This window comes from Lolium rigidum, chromosome 6 (assembly GCF_022539505.1).
Source record: "Lolium rigidum isolate FL_2022 chromosome 6, APGP_CSIRO_Lrig_0.1, whole genome shotgun sequence".
NCBI classification, from domain to species: domain Eukaryota; kingdom Viridiplantae; phylum Streptophyta; class Magnoliopsida; order Poales; family Poaceae; genus Lolium; species Lolium rigidum.
The window spans coordinates 13,571,365-13,585,491 of NC_061513.1; the positions used below are offsets into that span (position 1 = coordinate 13,571,365).

The 14,127-nt window shown below is 47.2% G+C and overlaps 1 pseudogene; it reads right to left on the reverse strand.

Annotated features, from left to right (window-relative positions):
* Window positions 1-8,701: 8,701 nt before the first annotated feature.
* LOC124662187 lies at window positions 8,702-10,619 on the reverse strand (annotated as a pseudogene).
* Window positions 10,620-14,127: the final 3,508 nt, after the last annotated feature.

A 14,127-nucleotide genomic window follows, 5' to 3' on the forward strand; every position in this document is an offset into this window, starting at 1 on the left:
CTTTTCTTTAACGCCTTTCAGCTAGGCGCAGATAGTGCTAATCAAGTATAATCAAGAGAAGAAGCATCAACATTATTACCACGGGCTTTACGCCTACCTTTCTTACTCTTATTCTTACTCTTTGGTCTAGGGAATACATGACCGCATCCGGGTGTAGAGGTGAAATTTAGATTACCTTTTCCCACATCTATGGTTGCTCCCAATAGTTTTAGCAGGGATCTTCCAAGTGTGATTTGTCCTGTCCCTACACATTCAATAACGAGATAATCAGTGGGTACTGTTCTTCCAAGAAAGGTGGTGAACACACCTTCAGCTATCCCCTCAGGAATTATAACAGAATTATCATTAAGAGTTATTCCTTCTCCACCTTCAGTAAGTCCCCAAAGTGTCAAAGATTCATAAATACTTTTAGGCATAAGGCAAAACTCAGACATAATATCACAACGGGCATAAAAAGTTTCACCACAAATAGCAACCTTAATAATAGGGACCCACATTGAAGGTTCAAAGCTTACTGGAACATAATCATAATATTCACGAATCTGATTATACCCTTCTTTTAAACAAGATATATTTGTCTCGAGAGTGTTTAGTCTATTATGAATGCTAGCAAGAGATGAATCAATTTTACTAGCTGAGCTAAATGATGCAACCAATTTTTTATGGCATTAAAAGCTTGATCCCCATCGCAGTGAAGGAAATCTCCTCCCACTACAGCATCCAAAGCATACCTATAGCAAAGAATGAGCTAAAATAAAAGTTACTAAGAAGCAAACTTAGAGTCATTTTAGGTTCTGTTTTACCATAAGAATCAAAAATTCTAGACCAAGCATCTTTAAAACTCTCCTCATCCCCTTGTTTAAAAGTAAAGATCAATTCCTCAGGTGACGAAGTAACAAGTACAGGGCTAGACATGATAACAAAATAAATTAAATGCAAGTAACTAATTTTTTTGTGTTTTTGATATAAAAAAAGCAAACAAGACAGAAAATAAAATAAAGCAAGACAATAAACAAAGTAAAGAGATTGGGTGTGAGAGACTCCCCTTGCTGCGTGTCTTGATCTCCCCCGCAACGGCGCCAGAAAAGCTTGCTGCTTGCGTGGAGGCAGCTCCTTGTAACGGTAAAGCACACGTCCGTTGGGAACCCAAAGAGGAAGTTATGATGAGTACATCAGCGAGTTTTCCCTAAGTAAGAAACCAAGATTTATCGAACTAGTAGGAGATGAAGGCCACGTGAAGGTTGTTGGTGAAGGAGTGTAGTGTGGTGCAACACCAGTGATTCCGGCGCCAACGTGGAACCTGCACAACACAATCAAACTACTTTATCCCAACTTAACAGTGAGGTTGTCAATCTCATCGGCTTGCTGAAAACAAAGGATTAAACGTATGGTATGGAGAATTATGTTTGCTTGCAAAAAACAACAGAGAACAATGATTGCAGTAGGTTGTATTTCAGATGTAAAAGAATGGACCGGGGTCCACAGTTCACTAGTGGTGTCTCTACAATAAGATAAATAGCATGTTGGGTGAACAAATTACAGTTGGGCAATTGACAAATAGAGATGCATATACATATCATGATGACTACTATGAGATTTACTTAGGGCATTACGACAAAGAACATAGACCGCCATCCAACATGCATCTATGCCTAAAAAGTCCACCTTCAGGTTAGAATCCGCACCCCTTCCAGTATTAAGTTGCAAACAACAGACAATTGCATTAAGTACTGTGCGTAATGTAAACAATACAAATATCCTTAGACAAAGCATTGATGTTTTATCCCTAGTGGCAACAGCACATCCACAACCTTAGGGGTTGCTGTCACTCCCCTAGATTCAATGGAGACATGAACCCACTATCTAGCATAAATACTCCCTCTTGGAGTCACAAGTATCAACTTGGGCAGAGCCTCTACTAGCAACGGAGAGCATGCAAGAACATAAATAACACATATATGATAGATCAATAATCAACTTGACATAGTATTCATATTCATCGGATCCCAACAAACACAACATGTAGCATTACAGATAGATGATCTTGATCATGATAGGCAGCTCACAAGATCTAAACATGATAGCACAAGAGGAGAAGACAACCATCTAGCTACTGCTATGGACCCATAGTCCAAGGATGAACTACTCACGCATCAGTCCGGAGGCGGGCATGGTGATGTAGAGCCCTCCGGTGATGATTCCCCTCTCCGGCAGGGTGCCGGAGGCGATCTTCTGAACCCCCCGAGATGGGGTTGACGGCGGCGGCGTCTCTGGAACTTTTCTCGTATCGTGGCTCTCGGTACTAGGGTTTTCACGACGGAAGGAATAAATAGGCGAAGGGGCAGCGTCGGGGGCGCCCGAGGGGCCCACCCCATAGGCCGGCGCGGCCAGAGGTTGGGTCGCGCCGCCCTATGGGGTGGCCGCCTCGTGGCCCCTCTCCGTCTCCTCTTCGGTGTTCTGGAAGCCTCCGTGGAAAATAGGACCGTGGGCTTTTGTTTCGTCCAATTCCGAGAATATTCGTAAACTAATTTTTCTGAAATCAAAAACAGCAGAAAATAGGAACTGACACTGCGACATCTTGTTAATAGGTTAGTCTCGGAAAATGCATAAAAACATTATAAAGTATGACTAAAACATGTTGGTATTGTCATAAAACTAGCATGGAACATAAGAAATTATAGATACGTTGGAGACGTATCACCCCCCGACGCAAACGGACAATTTGCGCCTAGTGACCATTTCAGCGTTCGCAAGACGACGAAAAAACGGACGCGTGCGAACAATTTAAGCGTCTGAAATGTGTCTCCCATTGGAGATGCCCTAACAGATACAACTATCGCAATCTTGTTTGTTACAAAATCTAGCTGGTGAGAAATCTGTTAGAGAACCTAGTTGCTGACAACATAAAAAATAAAAACCGGATATTAACACTCCCTATTGATAGAATTGTCTATAAAACATGATTTTGTGTATCAATATTTAAACATTGGTGGATGGAGTTGTACAACGATCACTTCACCACATTAAGGTTGTGTTTGAAATTGTGGTGTAGTGTCATATAATCCCATTTTCTCAACCAGCTTTTACCCATTTCATTGTTTGTTTAACCTATCTTTAGCAGTTTGTGGCTAATTTTCCCCAGCATATTATAGGCTAAGTACAACACAACACAGTTCAGCAAATGAAAACTATGCCTAAGAGATTGTTCACAATGTTTGACTTGTTCCATCAGTCCCATCGTTATCAGGGGCAATGGATATACGTAGAGTTCAACAGTTGATCATCAAACTATGCGCGTTTCCCTAATCAAACTATAGTTCCACGAGAAAATGGAGGAGTCCAGGAAGCAACGTCGCTAGTTCCGGTACAGAGACCAAGTTCTTTATCTGGCTCTGAAAAAAAAAACTAAGAAGCAAACGCGCAAAGCTGTAGTAATTGTCATCTATCTATAAAAAAAAAAGAAGCAACACACAAGCTGTTGTCAGTTAGAAACATAGTACTAGTTGTTGTCACTTGTCAGCGTTGGCCCGGTTGTTTTAAATTTGGTAACAACCAAGCTTGTAAACTCTACTAGTGGAACAAGATTTATAAATATACAGGAACAAATTAATTTGAGGGTACACATATTTCTGGTTTTTATCGGAACAATTAATGGTATCTAATGAAGGAAAAAATCTGGCAAACAAATTTATGTTTGTTAACAAAGACAAAAGGGCACCAATTGTTGATTAACTGGAAAAATCATACTCCATTTTTGAAGCAGATGCAAGGTTTAGTGAATTATTAGCGTTAAAGGAACAGGCGAGATCTTGTTAAAAAAAAATACAGGCGAAATCACGTACGACATCCCCTATGGCATGATTGGCGATTTGGCATGGAATATTGACTAGCGTGTAGCGGGTATTTTTATTATATCGTGCGCGTACGTTGATTCCGTCCTGGGTTGTTGCTGTACTTGCCACAGTAATCGGTAGTAATTTGGTGCACCATATATTCATGAGAAATTATACGCCCCAAGTATTCCCACCATACATAGATCCCCACTAATCTCGATCTCTTCTTCCTTCCTGAAGGAGAGAGAGAGAGACTTGCAAATCGCAGCCGGCGCGCGATGGGAAGCGATATGCAAGTGCTAGGGCGGCAAGAAAGCTGGATGGAGAAGCTGAAGCTGAAAATCGACCAGGAAGCTGATGGCGTTTCCTTGAGCATCCCTCCCTACTTCCGAAGATTCGACCGAATCAATAACCGAGAGTGCCCGTCCATCTTCATGTGGCCTCGCCGCCAAGTAGCTGACGCTGTCGCCGCCGTAGCAGCTCCCATGCCCATGACCACCGCTGCACAGACGTCTTCATCCCAGCAACCCCTGGATCACATTCACACCAGCAGGGGGTCGACCGGCCGCAACGTCATCGTCGCCGCCGTCGGGCCGTACAACCACCACCAATCGGAGTCGGCAACGTCATCGGAGTCGGCGCCGCTTCTCATCACCTACGCCAAGAAGTGTGCCATCGTCAAGTTCCTTTCTCGGCGAGAGTTCGGGCTGGACACCGTCGCCTTCCTCGGGTGGGCGCTTACGAACGACGCCCGTGTTCGCCAATGCTACGAGCGCGAGTCGTTCACGATGAGCCCCGAGAAGCTCGCCGAGGTGCTTCTGCTGGACGGCTGCCTTGTGCTCTTCGCCGTGTTCCTGCTCCGGTCGAGCGTGCGGGAGGACCGGCGGCCCGCGGAGCTGGGTCGTGACGCCCAGCTCAGGGAGGAGTTCTTCTACCTGTCCGCGGACATATCCCTGCACATGAAGCAGACCAGGGTGGACCTGCTGTTGCTGGGCAACCAGATCCCCTTCTTCGTGCTCGCCAAGCTTCACAGCCTGTTGTCCCAGACCTTGTTCAGCGGAATCAATCACAGCATAAAGAAGCTGGCTCTCTCCTGCTTCGACGACATCCGCCCCGGCCGGAGCGGCAACGGCAACGCGGTGCCACCGCCCAGATTCCAAGTTCATCACCTTCTACATCTTTTCCACTGGTCACGGGTGCCCCCAGGCAAGCACGCCGTGGACACCTCCACGATCCTGCTCCACGAGCCGGAATCGAACCTCCCCTGCGCCACCTGGTTCGAGGACTCCCTCACCAGCTTCAGCAAGCACGCAGCCGGTCCAGGCACGCTAGACATCGTCTTCCAGAAGAGGATGTTGGGCGTGCGAGGGGTGCTGCGCGTCCCTGCGCTGCACATCCACGGCTACAGCGAGCTCCTCTTCCGCAACCTCGTCGCGTTCGAGCAGAGGCACCTCCGGTGCGGCCTCGGCGTCACCGCCTACTGCATCTGCATGGCGAGGCTGCTGCAGGGCGAGGCCGACGCCAAGCTGCTGAGGAACTGCGGGATCCTGGCGCACACGCACGAGACCGACAAGGAGGTCGTCGACCTGTTCAGGGGGCTCGCCGACGAGTACCGCGACACCTTCTACTCCAGCGACCTGCTTGGCCTCTGCGAGGACGTGGCGGCGCATCATCGGAGCGCAGCCTCCAGGGCCGTCAAATGGGTCGTGCTGCAGTGCTTCCCCAGGCAAACCGTCACCTTCTTCGTCATCCTCGGGGCCCTCATCTCCATTGCCACGCTTGTCAACACGGTCTACTCCGTGTATAGGTTCTATCATCCGGTCAAGCACTAGACGACACTGGCAGGACCAGACTGGATTCAGCTCACTCGCTCTGCTAGCCGCCACAGGATACTGGATTGTCTACTCTCCTTTCAAATACTCCGTACTTTAATTGAAGTCTTGTTCTGAGACATACAACTACTTCACTGTGGTTTTTTTTTTTTTTTTTGAAAAATAAAATGCTGTTAGCGTCAGCTCTTGGCATGGTCATGGTGCCCCGTCAAAAGGCCAATCACTAGTGATGTATCAATCTGTACCATGGTTTTTCTAGTAAATGATGAGCTCACACGCATAAGAGCATCTCCACGGTGTTCCCCAGATAGGCGCGCCGATATATAGTGCGCTATAGGAACACCTGCACCTGCTTCCAAATTTAGGGAGAGGTTTCACATACCGCCGATTTCTATAAGAAATCCTAAAAAAAACTTTAGACAAGCAAATGTAATATATTAAATCAATTTTAAAAGAGATAGAAATATTACATAGGCTTTGTTACGGAGTTGTAAAAAGTGAAATATCAATGAAACTTAAACTAGAGGCTTTTGCTGGCCCTCATCTTTTTCGCCTGCGAGGAAAGAACACCCAGTCACTCAAATTAGAGGGTTATGATGCTTGCCTACGAAGATGCATTTGGGCTTTTGGTAGACAGGAAACCCTAGCTCCCGCGTCGCTCCCGCGAGCGACCGGGAGCTCTCTGGCGGCGCATCCCCTCGGCCCTCCCCAGCCCCCCCTCCCCCCTTCTCCTCGCCGCCGCTAGAGGGCGCCGCCGGGCAAAGCCCGTGCTGGGCCGGCGGCGGGGCCTTTTCTTCTCCCACGCGCGGCGGTGGAGGCGCGGGTCTCTGCGGTCGTGGTGGGCGTCCCGCTGGCGGAGGGCGCGACGGCGCGGTCGTCTCGGCGATGGCGCGGCGGCTCCGCGTTCTTGGCGGCGTCCTCGTGGCGGCTGCATCCCCAGATGCGGTCGTGGCGGCGGGTGGCGTGGGCTTCTGCCGGCGGGCTGCTGGAGGGTGCTGGGGTCGCCGCCGACCCGACGCGTCGTGCTGTGCTCGTCCGCCCATGGGGGCCTGGTGCGCCGGCGGCGTCGCGGTTGCGGGCCTAGATGGGCTCGCACGGGTCCAGATGGGCTCAGGCGGGCGACTCCCCCTCCTTGGCAGCGCTGGCTCAGCTCTGTATCTGCGTCTACGGAGGGTTGTCCCCTTGGTGGCCCTCCGGCGGCGGTGGTGGCCAGAGTGCTCCGGCGGCGAGCGACGCCAACTACCGGGAGCGCGACCATCTCGGTCTCGTTTTTCTGGCCGGTTTTGGGTGGCTGCTGCGGTGGCTTTTGGTGCGTTTTGCCCTTCTCCGTCGACCTCTAGTTGCCTCCTGCTGCGATGGTTCAGGCCGGCTTTTGGCGCGTCTCGATCTCGCCGTTGGGCGGTCTTTGGCCCGGGTGAAAGCCCTGCTCGGTTATTCCGTTGCGGACCACGGTGACACCTGTGGGTGCCATCTCCCTCCTTGGAGGCGTGGTTTTGGGTATTGACCGTTTCTACCCTCGACGCCAGGGGAAACCCTAGGTCTGACTTGCCGGACCGGGCAGCGGCGGCGCAGCAACGTCGTCCCCTTCTTGAAGGCGTTGTTTGGCTGCGAGGGATGGCTCTCGGTGATGGTAGCCTCGCCGGTGTCCGCTCATCGCTCAAGGTGTGACTCTCTGGAGCGCAATGTACGCCATCGCCAACATGCTTGTCGACCCATTCCCAAGTTTGGCCACACCCTGCCAATCGCGCGCTTCTTCTTCTAGGCGTAGTACGTTGGTCTGGGCAGCTTGGGAAGTTGGTCGTGTTGTTGGAGTTGGCTGTGACGCGGTTTGGAGACTCTGTGCCCCGCCGCCTCGCCATTCTTGGGTTGAGGTTGGGCAAGGTGTGCTTGGCGTCGGTGTTGTAGGAGTGTGTTGTAAGCCAAAAGGCATGTGTGGTGTTGTAGCCATTCTTGGCATTTCTTGTCAGCTTAATACAATGACGCGCACGCTGTTGCGGGTTCTCAAAAAAAAAATGCTTGCCTACGTCGACGCGAAAGAAGAGCATACAGAAACTTAAACTAGAGGCTTTTGCTGGCCCTCACCATCTTCGCTACAAAGAAAGAACATCGAGAAACATAGACTATAGGGCTTCTGCGCATCGCTGATGTTGTCGTGGACTCGTGGTAGTACCTGCGGTAGGATGTATCATCAAAACACCTTCACCATGAGTTGGCTTCCAGGTTATGGGCGCGGGCGAACTTCTCCTTAGCCAGTGTTGGAGGGAACATCTAGCCTTCATCGTCGAACAATATCTCGATAGCCACCTGGCAAAAGCAGCAACTGGCTTCCCACGACTGCATGCCGGCCGGCTCCCGGCCTGCGAGATATTGCGCGAACTTCTCCGAGAGCCTCTTTTAACCGAAAGGGTCCTCGTTGATAAGGACGACGAACTCAAGGAACTCGTAGTGGAAGAAGTTCGACGATTGCGAGCATTCAGGCGGTGGGGATCCTGGCACAACCTGTTGAACCTAAGATGTACCGTGTGGGGAGAAGGTGGTCAACGACACTAGTGTTTGTGTGTGGAGGAGCCGGTGCCCGAGCACCCTGTTTTATACCGGGGGCATCGGTCGGTGGCTAGGCCATTTATTGCTTGGCGAAGGTAGTTGAAGGTATGTGGGGCGGTGGCGCCATGGCTAAGTCATTACATTGACCACTTTTTCAGTAGCTGCCAAGCGAGCCCGAGGGCATCCATCCAACGTGGCGCGAGACGCCGAAGCACCCCGTATGAAGGGGCTGGGGGCTGCACAGGTTTGTCGGTGGGCTCCAAATGGTGCAGGTGCATTATTGGGCGCACCGGTGTGGACCGAAAAAAGTGCCTGACCCCTAAACAGCTATTAGGGTCGCTGTAGGGAGTGCCAGTGGATATGCTCCAAGGACTTCAATATCTCCTATTTTCTCTATTGACAAATACAAAGGTAAAACTTGAATGAGCCAACAAGAGTCGACATGAGGCCGGAGATGGACACAGCCATGCAAGGAGTAAACCACCTCGCATGTAAAACTTTACAACTTACTCGGATGTATCAATAAAATCTATCAGGATTACACTGAGTGTGGACAATCTATCCGTGTTACAGTAATTGATACAGGAATAGCTCGATGGTGCTGTTCTGTAGTACTGTAACCTTACACCGTCTACGTCATCCGTGATAGCCAATCTACAATGACATGAACAACGAAAATCCCATGGCGGGCGTATTTCTGCAGATGGGCTTTCTCAAAAGTGGACCAAACTGTATACCAAAGTCCATGAAAGCTGCAACCGAGAGAAGAATCTGTTAGTACTCAGTAGCATCCAACTTAACTGAATGTGCAAACACAAAGCAACAATTGCAGTATGGTTGATGTAATGTTGCAAGCTTTATGTCTTGTTTGTTCGATAGCTCCTGCTAAAAAGTAGTATCGGATGATAGTGCTATTCAGGACATCAATTGACAAATGACACATGAAAAAACAATCACTACGAAGACAGGTTCTCGTGTGATGAAATGAGTTTGACGTTGGTGCAGCAACTAGGAAGCAACGATGGAACAAAAACTAATGAAGGACGATAGCTCGTATCTTTACCAGGAAAAGGGTGAAAGAGGCAAAAGAGCCCTTCCTGAAGTAGGGCGCCGTGGCCTCCAAAGTCTTCCTCATCAATCTTCAGCAAATACGCGTAGTACAAATGAACTATCACGGTGGAAATAGTAAAGAATCTGCAACATAGAAAAACAAGGTCATACTGGGTTCTGCATTTATCCAAAAAGTGCTAAGGCAATCATAAGACAGCACACAAATTGGAAAATAGGCACAATGTCACTAAGTTCTGCAGCTCACTTGCAATAAACCATCATGGTAATCTTGACTTACTGATACGAAAATACAACCATATTCCAATATGCCACGCAATATAAGCAAACAGGAATATTATTGGACATGACAAACATGGGGTCATGATTTCAACTGTCTGAATATAGAAAATGCTCGGGTATTCAACAAAGATTAGCAATCATACAGAGTCACCACTCGCAACACAATTTTGCAGCAGACTCTAATACTCTATCGTTTGATGTAAGGCAAATTACATATAATCTCATGGAATGAAGAAAGGACATTTCACATTTGGATGTCAGAGTTTGCATTTGGTTTGACAATGCTGATCTTTCCAAGGAACACTAGCAAGACAAACAGAACCTGACAATCATACATCAGCCCTTAACTAACGACAACCTAGAACCTAACAATTTTGGTAATTATGTTGGTTAGCTGGTGGCCAGTTTTCCGAAACAAGACTGAATGTGCAAAGCCTCGAATTGGCAGCGCATGCAACACCCACGGAGCCAAGCCAGTTTCTGAATGACTCGTTGCTCCTCATGGCAAAATCACGAAGTTAAGATTGCTAACCTCACATGTAAGTTGCTCATATGTAACACGATGCGAAAAAACGTGTGGAATTCGGTGTCAAATTCTTTCTCGAAAAAGAATCGTTGTCAGACGAAGCTTAGCGAAGATCACATTCCAACTGAACGGAATCTCGCGGCTGACATATGCGTGAAAGAGAGAGGCAGCTAGATTTTAGGTTTGAGGAGGGAGGGAGGGATGGGACTGACAGTGCGATCCAGAAGGCGCCGACGAGGGGGACGGCCCCCCAGAGCAGGCCGCACGCGAGCCCCACCGCCTGCCGGATCCAGTGCACCGCGTCCAGCAGCTGATCCTGCAAATCCAACAGTCAGAATTGGACGGAGCCACGGGAGGTGGCTGGTGCCCGATGAGCTACGAGAAGCAGCGGCGGCGGCGGCGGCGGCGTACCTTGTCCCAGGATGCCTCCGGGTCGAGGTACCTGGCGAGCTTGGAGGGGAGGACGTGGCCGTTCTGCGCCGCGTGGCTCGGCTGCCTTGCCGCCGCAGACGCCGCCGCCTTGAACTTCTTCATCTCTAGCTCCGGCGCAGCGCGGCCCGGCGGCGGGTGGAGAGATTGGATCGCTGGGGGTGGACTCGGCCGTGAGACAGAGAAAGAGATTAGTCGTCGCCGCTTACTAGCAGGCCCCACGGCGCCAATACGTATTCGTCGCGGTTTCTGCCTTGGCAGGCCGTTGGCGTATTCCAGGGCTTACTTTCCATCTCTTGTAATCAACTCATTTTCTTACACATTTGTTTTCTTGGATTTCCTAGTATCCTCACGTACTGACGTACATCATTTATAAGTTTATGAATTTATAAATCGGTGCGACTGAAAATTGGTTCAAGCTAAATCCTATTGGCCTCGACTTAATTACACGAGCTTGCCTCCGTCGCGCTTCTCCTCCTTCTGAACCCTCCGCGAGGACTCCTTTGTCTTCGCAACCACGCTCATTAAGAACTTACTTTCACCGACCCGTTGTGGGCCGTCTTAGCTCTTCCTCCGATATCCCTATCTGTCGTCTACGGTCCCGCGTAGGCCAACATCACTTGAAAGCATGCATAAAGTATACAATGAGGTTTCTAGCTAAAAGAAACACGCTGAAGTATAAATGTATTGTCTAATCTCTTTCATCAAATCGATATTTTGGTTGCATTGGATAGAGCATGTAATTCTACATAGTATTAGAGTCAAAAGATCTTAAGTTGAGGACCCAGCTAGCGCCATATAAAATGAAAATATTGCAGAGCAACACGGGAGAGAGAGAGAGAGAGAGAGTGTTATAGTATAAATATATTGCCTAGTCTCATTATAGTAATGGATTGCAACGAAAACACATAAATAGAAGAAAAAAAAATTAACCCTTACAACAAGTCCAATGGTGAGTCGCTTGTATAATTGGTTCCATCTATCCGTCTTATTCGTCTTCGGCTAGGAATCGATGGGTCCCCGCCTCCTTTGCTTGCCGTTCCGGCAAAGGGGTGGGGGTGTGGACCTCGGACCCTGTGCTCGACATTGTAGTAAGGTCCCTAAAGTTACTAGTAATTGTGCACGTGCAATGCACGTGTTGGCTAATGTAACATAATTATGAATATTGAAAGCAAAAGAAATTTACAGCATAAAAATGTTTGCACCCATACAACCGACACATTGATTATATGAGTACAGCCTTACATGATATATTGTGGCTTATCACATCATAGGTTTAGTAAATACATATACTCCTGCTAAGCTAGGCTAAGATTGTGACCATCGACTCTAGGAAGATAGCACTGCATGATGCATATGCATAATGGACATACACCCCGTCCATCTGCATCTCACCATTGCCTTTAGGAAATCCAAAATCTAATGTCAAATCTGTTCAACCAACACCAAACTGAGTAATATATTGTGCAGACCATGTTTAATGCAAAAAAACACAAACTTTTAGGTTTATCAAAACTCTAAGTTGGTAAGGAAGTACATAACAGCTTAAATGCATAGGACAGTAGAACAATATTACTAATTACATGGTTTGCTGCGACGATGACTTATTTGGGCAACTACGGCTATAATTCTATTGAGCCATCCAAATCATGTTCACATAAAAATCAAAATACATTTCCATGGAATAATTTAGCTTCATTACAACTCAACAGTTGCAAGAAATAATTATCCTAGAGAGGAAAGAAAAAAGAAAGAAACTGGTTGCAGGTATTGGGATTCTGTAAGTATGGGGCAACTTCAAACCAGTGTGCAGAAAAGGGGAAACAAACGTTGCAGTTTAGCGTGCAATCTTTCATATTTCTCGAATTATCTAGAAAGAGATGAAATGATGTGGTATGAGTCTCTACCCATGATACATTTTGAAATGAAAGAATGAAACATAATGGGAGAATATAGGAAGTTTGAGACGTGGTTATTCCATGTAGGAAATTTAAGTTTCTAATGGAAGTATCCAGCATGAAGCACTTTAAACAATGGCAAAACAGTTGTAGTTGGTCCTATTAGTTATGCCAGGATTAATGTCATAAACTTTATAGACACTTATAAAGCTAGTCAGAATTTTATAAATCATGCCGTCAAATGGCAAAAATATGCTACTTGCACAAAGTTTTGCTTAGTTAACGAAAAATATGTGTGACACCTGATGAACAGAATAATTATTGCACCACTTAACCTTGCTATCCTCGGACCCAGTATCTTTATTTGGTACCTCTCCTTTGAATTCTGGAAATTAGAAATGAAAAACATCACAAAATGAGGATGACCATATTTATCCCCCGCAAAAAGACAGACCATATTCAGTTTCTCCTGCACATACATATAAAAGGTCAAATGGACAATTCCGAGTTTTGCATCGAACTATTGGCTAACTATACCTCAACTTGGCCTGTCATCTGAGCAACCCCTTTTTCACCTGCATGGTGGGTGCTTCCATCAATAATCAGTGTTGGAACCTTTTTTGATTGCCACTTCAAAAGCAGAACAAACCTCGCTCCTTGCATCTTCTAGTGTGTATACCATGTCATCTCTCACTATTGTACGTGGAAACTAACAATAGTGAGAGCAGGGATTTGGTTACCGGTTGGAATACCGCGGTTACCGGCCGGTAACCGGAATTCTCAGCCCCCTCCGGTAAATGAATTTACCGGCCAAAAAATCTCGGTCTATTCAAATTTAGTTTGAATTTAGGCTGATTGGTTAGCCAACCTAAATCGTACGCGTTTCCTCTCCACTATAACCCCATGCCCCAACTCATTGTCTGAATCTTTCACTTTTTTCTCCTCAAAATCTTATTTTCAAAAATATTTAGACATATTTAAGTTTAAAATTCAAATTTTGTTTGAGAATTTCGTCTGGTATTTGACCGGTTATCACCGGTAACCGTGGTTACCGGAAATCTCAGCCCCCTCTGAGATTTTTTTCAAACCGGTACCCAAAACCTTGAGTGAGAGCAGCATTGTGTTTTCTATACCTAAGTTCAGTGATGTTTTATGCAGCATTGTACCTGTAGGTTCAGAACTACATCTCACAGAGAAATAGTGAGTGCAGAAAATAATCAAACGTCAAAGCGAGCTCAAGACATCTCGATGAGTATACCACGAATCAGTAAATAACAGTGACTCTCAGGACATGAGCTCAAAAATGTTTTAATAGGAAAAACTAATTAAAAACACTTTACCAGTGCTAGCAAAACTTATGTCCATTTTTGCTGCAGTGTTTTTAGATAACAAAGATATTACAGGAGAGTAGTGTAGCGTAGCTACTTTGTTGGTCCAATTTCTACAACAAGGTACATGCAGGACTGTATTTTGGTCAGACGCATAGCAAGCTGAAATTAGCTGTGGAGATTGAGGGATTAGTTGTGGAGATTGAGGGAGAAAAGGAAGGGGCAAACCTGTGGCAGTTCATGCGGCCAGCTTCCACTGCATGGTGTATGGTGTGCTGCGTGCTGCGCTACTCGGAGAAGGATCGCACTGTCGCACATGTGGACTGCTCTGCAGCTAGCCGGCGACATCTGCGCCGTTGGCCACTCTCTCATATCGGAAGTTTGGGA